The sequence below is a fragment of the Phodopus roborovskii genome, unplaced genomic scaffold, assembly GCF_943737965.1.
Source record: "Phodopus roborovskii unplaced genomic scaffold, PHOROB, whole genome shotgun sequence".
NCBI lineage: Eukaryota > Metazoa > Chordata > Mammalia > Rodentia > Cricetidae > Phodopus > Phodopus roborovskii.
Genome location: NW_026126623.1, coordinates 351291 through 363504, shown reverse-complemented (window position 1 = coordinate 363504; position 12214 = coordinate 351291). Strand labels below are relative to the sequence as shown.

At 46.3% G+C, this 12214-nt stretch overlaps 1 pseudogene; it reads right to left on the bottom strand.

The window, feature by feature from the left end:
* Nucleotides 1-8514: 8514 nt before the first annotated feature.
* LOC127238036 (60S ribosomal protein L7-like) lies at nt 8515-9320 on the bottom strand (annotated as a pseudogene).
* Nucleotides 9321-12214: the final 2894 nt, after the last annotated feature.

Below are 12214 nucleotides of genomic sequence, written 5' to 3'. Positions count from 1 at the left end.
CTTCTTATATAACCCAGGACCATCAGCCCAGGGTTGGCACCGCCCTCCCCCATCAATCACTAATTAAGAAAATGCCCCATAAGCTTGCCTGATCTTATGGCGGTATTTTCTCAACTAAGGCTTTCTCCTCTCAGTTGACAATAACTTGTGTCAACTAACCAGCACAGCACCAGAGGATGTGATTGTATTGGGACATGTAGAGACACATTTGAAAATCTTGAAAGCTGTGATTAAGTAAAGATGAGACCTTCCAGGTGGGCCTTAACCCAATCTGACTGGTGTCCTTTATAAGCGGAGATTATGACATACACAGGTACACCCCTGCCTACACAGTAAGTGTAGCGCCCGCGCTTCAATCTGTTCCACGAATTGGGAGAAGGCCTAGAGATTGAAATAAAGACAAGACAGCAGGTCATTCATTCAATGGCAATGTCAGAACACCAAGTGCCGAATGCCGTTTATGGAGGGGAAAGAACGGGCTTAAATACTGACTTACAGCACAGTGGAAAATTACAGGAGTTTTAGGCTTAGCTCCTCCCTATGAGGTGTGTGTTGTCACAAGGTATGTCATCAGGAGGTGTGTGTTATCAAAATGGGAAGAGTACCAACAACAGCCTTGGGGCAAGGAGTTCCAGCCAGCAGCTTCAGGCTTGCTCAAGGTGCCTCGGGGTCCATGCAGGGGCCTACAAGGAAGGGCCACCGGAGGCCACTGGGAGGCAGTGCGAGATACCCCAGGAGAAACTGATCCTGCTAACACATTGATCTCTGCTTCCAGCCTCCAGAACCCAGACACTACATTCCTGATAGCTAAGCCACCCTCCCATGGTGTTTTGCTATGGTAGCCCTGTAGACCATGGCATTAGCCAAGACTCTTCCTTGTTGCTCACTGTTGGAGCCCCGTGAAAGCACCTCAGAGGGCCCAGACAAGAAAGGTGCTCCAAAGACACCCTTCCCTCTATACTCAGCCTTGGCAGGATGACACACATGACAGGTAGGAGGCTGTGCTTCTGCATCAAACACACACACACACACACACACACACACACACACCACTAGTCACGAACACTGAAGCCAAGCAAAGGCCAGTAGTGCAGACTTTAGGCTTTCCCATGCATCCATTTCTGAGGAATGGCTTCCTGGGACAGGATCCAGGGATCTTCACCCCACCCACCCCCGCCACAGCAGTACTGGAGAGCCCTGGGTTTATATCCAGGCTGTAGCTTTCTCTGAATTTTAGAGCCATTTCTACAGTCTCTGAGGACAGCAGAGCTTCAGCCCCTGCATTGTGAGGCCATCTGCATTCACTTTTCTGATTTCCATCCAGATCCATTTTGAGTGACCTGTATGCTGTGACTAATCCTGGGGACAGGAAGGAAATCCCACTCTAGACCAAGCCCAGTGAATCGTCCCAAGGAGGACAGAGCCTCGGAGGCTCAGGGCCTCAGCCCTGGAGCACTCTGATTTAGTCCTAATGGTGGGAATGTGGGAGGAGTCTGATGAGGGACACTTGGCTAGAGTCCCTTAGGGAAACATGGCAGACCCTGATTGGTGTCTTGTAGGTGACCTTTAGGGATATTGAGTAGACATGGTTCTTATTTGTTTCACATATGAAAAGTTCAGTTGAGGAAACAGAAACTCTGGAGTCTGTTCAAATTCATGGAGAGGGAAAACTCACTCCCTAATCTGCAACACTTACAATTAGGAGGCTACTCCTAATATATTCAACATGTGAACAATTTAAAATGAGAAATAATGGGATATATATTCTTATTTTTTAATCACCGTGACATAACCTAAGAAAGAAACTTACAAAGAGGGAAGATGTTTGTTGTGCTCATGGCTTCCCAGGCCTCAGTTCTCGACCCTTGCTGTCTTTGGCCCATGCTGGTGAGGCAGAGCACTGTGGTGGGGATGGATGACGTAACAAAATGGCTCAGCTCATGGTGGACAGGAAGCACAGAGACGGAAAGTGGCTTGTAATCATGCTCCAGTGGGCGACTTAGTTCAACTAGTCGCCACTAGTTATCACCACCTCGGATAAGGCCAACCGCAGTCACAGGTAGTGTGAGTCTGCCAGTAGCACTTCCACTGGAGGCCCGAGATGCTCCTGGCCCCCCGGGGAGCCCCACTCAGGTAAAGCCAGGACCTTGACAACACTGCAGAAAAGAGTTTCAGAATAAGTCACAGTGATGTTAGCAAGTTTGTTTAGCATTTAGGCAGAGAGACTCATGGGAAAAGAAGAGCTCCCTTCCCACACACGGTCTAGCTTTAGCTGTTTATACAACCCTGTAGCTTCTAAGTTAACATTCCTCAAAGTCAAAGGACGGACTTTAAGAGTTTTAAGCAAAAATTCAAATTTAAGTAAAATACATTAGCTGGCTTAATTTTCTTCAAAGACTTTCTGGTGGTAAGTGAAATAATGTGGTTTATGAGGTGTCCTGTTATATTGAGGGGTAAGAGAGGAGTTCTGACCAGGTAAAACTAAAGATAAATACTATTTGGCCCAAGCAAGTACAGTTTTTTGTTGTGTTTTGTTTTGGTGCACGTGTGTGTGTGTGTGTGTGTGTGTGTGTGTGTGTGTGTGTATGCTCTGTATATGCAGACACAATAATACACAGGCGTGCTTGCATACAGAGGCAGGAAGAGGACACAGGGTGCTTTTCCTCTGCGGTTCTCCATCCTATCCCCTTGAGACAGCATCTCTCCCTGGACTGGAAGCTCACTGTTTCACCGCCTTCCAGGATCCACCTCTCTCTTTTGCACAATGCTGGGATTAAGCACAGGCATGCCTGAATTTTATGTGAATGCTGGGGCTTTGAACCCGGGTCCTTGTGCCTGTGCAGCAATCTCCCCTGCACACTGAGTCACCTCCCCAGTACCCATCTCATTTTCAGTCTTGTTTTGGACTTTGACCTTTAACCCATGTTCCTACTGCATGGGTTTAATTTTGTTTTTGCCTTTTCTCCCCCCCCCCCTTTTCTCAAATTGTTTTTCCCTGTATATCCTGATAACTCTCATTCATATCAAAGACTTTCTAGGTGTCTGCTAGTTGCTAACTTCTTGCTCATGTTCATGGGCAGTAAACGAGAAGGCTTCTTGGATGACTGAAGCCTGGGGGGTGGCCTGGATGCATTCAGTTTCACCAGCTCTTGGCATTGACATTCTGAGCTGCACTGTCAGCTCAGATGGTGTTCTATCAACCTAGGGTGCTTAAGAGCATCCATAAGTACAAAAGTGAACACATAAAAATCCTCTGCTTTTGCCTCCAGGCATTCCTAAATGTCCCATGGGGCACAGAAATCATCCCAGCTAAAGACCACTTTAGGGAATGGAGGTGGTGAGTTGTCCTGGATTCAGCTCCCGGCATCAGAAAAACAAGAACAAACAAAAGGCCAGGCCTCTCTGTGGAGTGATGTGACTGTACCCACCACAAGGGAACCCTAAATACCCCCAGTGCACCTTCAAGCTGTTCCTCTGGAATGTTCTTTCCTCCATCCTCTCTCCTGCATGGATTGACTATTGCCTTCAACTGACCTGTGGTGGTCCCTGTTCTTCCTGCTTTCCTGGTCAGTCATCTGAGGCAGTGGGCTACCTCAGGGGACAACCCAGGACCTGGATTACACCCTGGCATGCCCTGTGAGTCTATGCAGGCTCATGCTCTGGTCCCAAGACAATCTCAAAAAACAAGTCAGAGTTGATATGACTCCTTGAAGCATCCCAACTGGACACAGCCAGGATGGATGCATCCAACCTGGGAGCTTAGGAAGTGGCTTTGTTATGGCTTACATTTCAGGTACTCCCCCCACCCCACCCCCAAGCCTCAGATGTTGAAGGCCTGATGCCTTATGCAGTATTCAAGGTGGAGCTTCTAAGAGCCAGGGGTCCTTCATCAGTCCATCAATCCCTTGCTGGAGGTGGGGCAAGACAGAAAGTGATAGGTGGGGCATGCAGAGGGGAAGAAGCTCCACCCCTACCTAGGATCTGTTTACCTTTCCTGCTAATGCAACTGAAGCTGCCAACAGAGAATGTGTTTCCCTAAAGATATCTCAGGCAAGGACATGAAAAGCAACTCCTGGGAGGCGCAGGAGATAGACCAGTGGGCAAAGTGCTTGCTATGCAAACAAGACCTGGGTTCAGGTCCCCAACACTTAAGTAAAAGCTAGGCAAAAAGCTGGCACAGGGCATATGCCTATAATTCCAGCCCAGGGAAGCAGAAACAGGAGCATCCTAGGGCTCGCTGGTCAATCAGTGAGCCCTCGGCTCAGTGAGAGACACTACGTAAAGACGAGAGGGAGAGAAGACAGCTGATAGCTGCTTTTGGCCTCTATATGCACACACATGTGACAAAAAGTTAAGAATATAGAAGATTTAATAATACTGAATTTTTATACAGTTGGAAAAATATTCCCAAACATAAAGCAAAAACCAGAGCTGGAAGATGTGTTGGTTTGCATAGGAATGGCCCTCATAAGTTCATATATTTGAATGCCTGTTCATCAGGGAGTGGCACTCCTTAAGAGGGGTTAGGAGGTGTGGCCTTGGAGGAAATGTGTCACTGGGGGTGGGCCTCAGGAGTTCCAGCCAGCCTCTCTCTCTCTCTCTCTCTCTCTCTCTCTCTCCCTGCTGCCTGTGGATCCAGATGTAGGACTCTCAGCTCCTTCTCCAGCATCATGTCTGTTTGCAGGCCACCAGGCTCTCCACCATGATGACAATGGACTAAACCTCTGAAACTGTAAGCAAGCTCCAATTACATGCTTTCTTTTATAAGAGTTGCCATGGTCAGGGTATTTCCTCATGGTCAATCCAGCTTTGACTAAGTCAGAAGGTAAGAAATGAAATATAAGAAATCAGAGGACCAATCCAGAAAAGTCCAGTATCAACTTCATAAAGAGAACATAGTTAAAATCCAGGGGAAAATAATATAAAAATGTCTCAAGAAGTTTCCAGGACTAAGGAACAAAAGTCTCTTAGGAAGTGTGAAATAGACTCACATTTGTCACATCACATACAAACTTTCAAATACTGACAATAAAGAGTGCTTCCTTTTAAGCTTCAAGAAGACAATGAATAAAAACCTGATTATATTAAAATACATGGAAATAAGAGCAGCTTCCAACTTCTCTGATGACGTCAGAAGTTATGTGGAACAGTGGCATTGAAACTCAGAAGAGAAATGGCTTGCAATCTTGTAATCCAGGCTTTTCAGACCCACAAGATCAGTGATGTGACACTTAGGAGAAGGTGTCACACGTTTGGATAAGCAGACTCCCTCACAGTTTACTTTCTATGTATCATCATAGGATGCTATACAAGGATGCCATCCCTCCAGACAAAAGAGGAAAGCAAAAGTGATGCAAAGGCACACGGGAGCTAAAGGGCTTACACATAAGGAAGGGTGGGGATGCGGGGTCCCAAATCCAGGCTGAAGCAAATCAGAAGTAACTGAAGGTGTGAAGAGTCTAGGATTTGGGTGTTGATGGAAACAAAGGATTTTAGAAACCTAACAGTTGTGACTTCAGGAACGATAAGAGCTAGCATGGGGGCTCTGGTTCAAAGGGCTACACGCAATGGGCGATGGACTGTACTCATAGCTGTGTTTTGTAGTTGGGAGACAGGGCTGTTGATGGCCCTGTTGGGTCCATAGCACCCCACACCCTAATCTCACCACATCTCTCCTGCGGCCTGACAGTCATGGGCTGAGATTTTATACAGTAACTTTTGTCCTTGAAAGACAGGTAGAGTGCTAACCTCAGGTACCTTTAGGATGTGACATTATTTGGGGTCAGGGTCTTCTACAGCTGTGGAATGCTGCCCTATGAACACAAAAAACACTATCATCTTTATCAGGCCTGGCTGTGGCCACTCACAGGAGACTCGGGAGAACTGGTCCAAAGGCATTTTCTCATAGGAAGGAGTGGGGAGGGTCATTAAACCCAAGGCTGAGATTACAGCCCTGCTGAAGCTCCCTGACAGCTGTATATAATCCTGACCCAGCTGTATGTGGGTTTGATCTCATGGTCTCAGGAAGTGATAGGTTGTATGGATGGTGGATGGGTAACTGATAGCTGAAGGGAACCTATGCAGCCATGGAGAAGTTGTCATTTATGCTGGAGAGAGACCTGTTTATGGGTCACCAGTAGTCCTGTTAGTACTCCTTCTCATGCTCTGTAAGTCCAGTAGACCCATTGGCTTCCCGAGTTGAACCTTGGTGGAGTTGTGAGTTTGGTCTGTTGTTGGTGCCCTGGCTGATGGTGGGTGGGATTAGGGGTGCAGTCATTTGTTGATATGTCTCTAAGAAAAGTTCTTTTAATTTTATTACAAATGAGGCTTTAAAACATTGATTTCTACATGCATAGGTGTGTGTGTGTGTGCACACACTGTGGTGTCCTTGTGGCTTTGCAGGAACGGATGCTCTTCTCCCATCATGTAGAATTGTGGGACTGAACTTGCGTTGCCAGGTGCCTTTATCAGCTGAGCCATCTCACTGGCCAAGGACCCTCTGGGCTTAGGAGTCAGCTACAAATGAGCACAGCTCCTGCCAGGGCACGTGAGGGAGCCAGATGTGGGTGGGGGTCCTGCTCTGACTTCAGCTGCCAAGGTCACTGTCACTGACCCTCAGCTGAGTGTCTTACCCTGGGGATATCCCTGCTGGTGTCTGGTTAATGTGGACATGCCAAGATCTGGCCCCTGGGCCTGTTCTGCTGACCTGTCTGTTGTGAGGTGTTGGTATACTGTGTGGAGACATATTTGCTGTGATTGGTGTAATAAAAAGCTAACGGCCAATAGATAGGCAGGGGGTATAGAAGGGATATCCAGGGAGAGAAAAGGAGGAGATAATCAAGGCACAGAGGAGATGCCAATGAGACATGGAGGGAGTTGGACATACAGAATGAAAGAAAGGTTAAAAGCCACATTGTAAAACATAGATAGATAAAAGCAGGTTAGCTTAAGGTATAAGAGCTAGTGAGACATGCCTGAGCTAAGGCTGAGCTTTCATAAATAATAGTAAGTCTCAATGTCATAATTTGGGGGATGGTTGGTGGGACAGAGAAAGACTTGTTATACCTGTCCAGTGAGAGCTGTAGCCGTACCACTCAGCAGAAACCTCTCCTACAGAGAGTTCCTAGCAACCCTTCTACTTGTCAATCTCAACATGTTTCCAGAGAAATCAAACCTGAGACGATCTCACTCATTGTCAATGACCCAGAATTCATCTATTTCCCTCTTATTTTTTTTTTTTTTTGACACAAACTCTGTTACAGGGAGCCTCCATGCAAAACTAGCCAACATGCACATACACACACAGACACATAGACACATACAGACACACACACAGACACACACACACACACACACACACACACACACACACACAGAGAGAGAGAGAGAGAGAGAGAGAGAGAGAGAGAGAGAGAGAGAGAGAGAGAGAAGTTGTTTTCATGCTCTTAGATTCCTGGGAAGGGACTTTTGCCAGAATGATAGTATATGAATTTGAATTTAAATAGGCATTTCTAGATTGCTTTCCAAAAATAGTAAGAGTTTATGCTTCAGCAGCAATGCATTCAAAAATCCTCTCTCCCTGAATCTTTGTGCACAAATCACACTAGCATTTACTTTATTTTCCATCAGTCTGATGAGCATGAGTGATGCGTTGTTTAATTTGCACCACTGACAAGTTTGAGCATCTCTCTATGTTTGTCATTTGGGTTTGCTCCTCAGTGGATTGCTGTGTTAATTGGATTAGGTGCAGTGGCATGTAGCAGAACAACAAAGAAATTAGATAAAGTTTATTTATGTCTTCTGCAAAATAAATAAATCAAGCTGGACATAAGCACTTCAAGATTGGTACTATGACTTTGCAAACTTGTCAGTGACCCAAATGTCTTCCAGCATTCTATTTCAGTTTCCCTCAGGAATAGATATAGTACTTAGCCTCCATGTCCCACAGTGGTTACTAGAGTGCCAGAAGCAATATCCTTGTCCCAGGAAACTGTGGAGAAGCAGACAGAAAGAGGACATTCTCCATATCTATTAAGAGACTCTGGATATGACACCAGAGACTTCTGCTGTCATATATTTACCAGAAATTAACCAAACTATAGTTACCTGTAAGTGAGGTTAAGAAACTTGGTCCTTGAATTAAATAAATGACTATCTGTCTTAGGGTTTCTATTGCTGTGAAGAGACACCATGACCAAGGCAACTTTTATAAAGGAAAACATTTAACTGGGGTGGCTTACAGTTCAGAGATTTAATTCATTATCATCATGGTGGGACATGCAGGCAGACATGGTGCTGGAGAAAGAGCTGACAGTCCTCCATCTTTCAGGCAACAGGAAGTGGTTTGTTTCATTGCGTGGTATTTTGAACATATATAAGACTTTAAAGCCTGCCTCCACAGTGACACACTTCTTCTATGGGCCATATAGAATCAGGATGTGAGCATGGAGGAGGCAACTAGAAATACCTGCTGCTATTGCCTTCCTTTTTTTTTTTTTTTTTTTTTTTTTTCAGTTTGCCAAGCTGTGACTGTTTCTTAACTGACCAGATTACAAAAATACCACAGGCAGCACCTTAGTTCATCCGTCTAATAAGCCTGTTTATCTGGTCTTCCCTGTTGCCAGCATCGCCACCTTCCACAAAGTGAGTGGTCTTTTTCTTCATCCCGCCCCGTGGAGAAGACAGTTTGAAAGGCCACAGGAAGTTGTTGGCTTCCTTGAAGCGTTTTCCCCACTGTGTAGATCTCATGGATCAGATCCTCCATGCAGATAATGCCGTATGTACCAAGAGATCGAGCAATCAAGGAATTGTCTGTCAAGGCAATTCTCTTCTTATTGATTTTGCCATAGCCACGCTTGTGGATGAGCTCATTTACAGACATCAGGTTGGGGTACCCCCATGCAATGTATGGTTCCACGGTCCTCAGCATGTTAATCGAAGCCTTGTTGAGCTTAACAAAGGTGACATTGAAGATCTGTCGAAGATGGAGAAGCTGCAACACCTTGCGGACCTTTGGGCTCACACCATTGATACCTTGGATTCGGATGACGAATGCCAACTTGGGTTCTGCAGGCACATAGAAGTTTCCGGCTTTCCTTGCCATCCTAGCCATGTGAATCTCCATCCAGTACATCTGCCTGTATTCCTTGTGATAATGCTTTGCCTTTTCATACATGAGCTTCCTCCGTGCCTTCCGGAGTGTCTCCAGTGCAAACTTTTTCCGAAAGCGCTTCACCTTCAGCTCCACGAAATTCCTTCGCTTTCTAAGGGTCTTTGGCACAGCAGGAAACCTTCTTTTTCTTCTCCAGTGCAGCCTCCATGGCTCCTTTCAGTTGGGGGGCGGGGGAGGGAAGAGAAAGAGCTATTGCCTTCCCTTTACACTTATTTCCTCATAGGTATTTGTATAGCATGAACCATGTGAGATTGATATTTTACTGTTAGAGCATAGAAATATCTATTCCATTTGATTCAACCTAGCAGACACATACCCTTTGCCTTCTGATCCTATACAGAATGTCTTTTCTTACAGGTGTGCGCGCACACACACACACACACACACACACACACACACACACTCTCACACACACACACACGTTTGTCTGTTGTCCCCTTACCACTCAGAATTCTTAAATGTATATATGATCCCCTGCACCTGCTCTTCTGCTACAGCTTCTGGGTTGTCTGACCTAGTGGAGGTTTTTCATGCAGGTCCAGTTGCCTATGTCCTAAGATTTGAATTGCATCACTTACTGGTTCTTTACATGTAAATGTTCCACTGTCCTTGATTTGACTTTTGTATATTGTAGTAACTGAGCCTAGCTTGGCAACCTTCTACCTAGATAGCCAGTTGTGCCACCATCCATGGCGAACACTAAAGTTGTACTCACAAAAGGAGCCATTTGAGGACTTGTTGATAATGGGAACTTTTCTATGAGTGATTTGACATCACAGAGTTCCTTCTCTCCCTCTCTCTCTCCCTTCCTCCCTCTCTCCCTCCCTACTTCCCTCCTTTCGTCCCTCATTCTCATGATAGTTATACACACACACACATACACACACACACACTCACACACACACACACACACACACACACACACACATACACACACACACACACACACACAGAGAGACACTCCAGACAGGTGGCCATCCTCCATAGTCATCCACATCCTACTTCCTGTTTAGTCTTTTCTTTTTTAAATTTTATTTTTATTTTGAGTGTACAAGTGTTTTGCTTATACATACGTGTACTACATGCATATCTGGTGCCCACAGAAGCCAGAAGAAGGTGTTAGGTCCCCTGGAGCTGAAATAACCAGATGGTTGGGAGCTGCCATGTGGATGCTGGAAACTGCACCCACAGTCCTCTGTAAGATTACCAAGTGCTCTTAATTGCCATGCCATCTCTCCAACCCCAAGGGACAGGGCACTCTTACAGACAGGAAAACTGAGCCTTGGGAAGAAGAAGTACCTACCCGAGATCACTACACCCCTACTTCCCACTGCAAAGCTTGGTATAGCAACCATGAAGCCTGCCATCTCCTGGCTACTGTAGTGTGTAGATGGTTGGCATGGGGTCTTCAGATCCTATTGACCTCAGTGGCTCCAGCTATTATCTGAGCCTGACATAGATTTCCAGGAAGGAAGGAAAAGGACAAAAGCCTCAGGGCTTCAGGAGACCCTTATTGGATCCTTGAGTCTGGATAGCAAGTAGGAGAGCAGGACAAAGAGGTAGCAAGCCCAGTACTGGGCATCTCCTATATGTTGGTTTCAGATGCCTGGCCTCACTGGACAGAGGATGACCTGACATCTACCTCTCTGGTGAGGCTGGATCCTATTGGATTCAGATCTCTGTGGGTCAGTCCTGAGGTGGCCCTTTTGTAAGCCTGCCACAGAGTTAGCTTCCTTCTAGTCAACATTTTTAAGCATGTTTGAGGAGCACAAAGCCTTGAAAGGTAGACAGGCTGTCTCCTGCTGTGGAGTAAGGGTGGGTTTATTTACTGTTCTATAGAATGAAGATGACATCACCCTCTGTGCAAAGCTTTGGCATATGGCTTGCAGCTCCTGTAGAGAATGTGGTGAACTATATGTGTGTGCTGTCCATGTGTCTTATCTTCACCCCATGGGATTTGAGGGTGTGGTAGGTTGAATTACGTCCCTCCAAAAGCTATGTTCTGGTTCGGATCACCCTGGGTACCTATTTGTGTGACCTTTGTTAGAAATATGATCAGCCACCCCTGATCCCAGAAGCTGGGGAGAAGTTAGATTCTGGGAGGAGCTGACCTGTTCATATCTTGAGTTTAGATTTTTGGCCTTCGGAACTTTGACAGCATCTATTTTTTTCATGGGAAACCATCCAGAGTTTATGCTGGTTTGCCTTGGAGCCCTGGAAAATGAACAGAGGGTTGGGGAGCGGTGTGGCATGGGTACACAGTTCTGTGTTGCTGTGAAATAAGTGACAAAGGCCCTGTCCTCTGCCCTAGTGTGCCTGCGGGTATGAATGGCGACAGACTTGCCTAAGAGCTGTGAGTGAGCTATTGAATGTAGATTCCCCTACAGACTGGTGATTTGGGCTCTCCTTCTCTACCTTGTGACACTGTTTTGAAGGCTGTGGGTCTCAGCAGGTGGGACCTGGTTGGCAGAAGAAGACACTCAGGGTCTTTGAAGGCTGTATGTGCTTCTGGTTCCCTGCCTACTGTCAGTGTGGTGAGCAATGCACCCACTCCATCGTGCCTTCACTACCAGGATGGCCTGAAATCCCTCTGCAACCATGAGCCAAGATTAATCTTTGTCTCCCCGCATTGTTTCTGTCAGATACTCTGTCACCACGGGAAGAAAAGAAGCGAAGAGGGGCTGGCAAGCAGTTAACAGCACTGGCTGCTCTTCCCGAGGACTTGTCTTGTGTTCAACTCCCAGCACCCACAGGGCAGCTCACAACTGCCTGTAGCTCCAGTTCCAGTGGATCCAACACCCTCACACACACATAAATGCAAGCAGAACACCAATCAATGCACGTGAAAAAAAATAAACACATGAAAACAGAGAGAGGGAGAAGAAGGTAATTCAGACATGACCTCAGGCCCCCTCACAGTTCCTTTCAGTTATGAGAGTAGAAGCTGATAGCATGTGGCTTTCTCAATAGGAGGGACAGGGACGCTGGGTCCAGGATGTAAGGAGACTCACTGGAGTTTGGCGATATTCTCTCCCCAAAGAT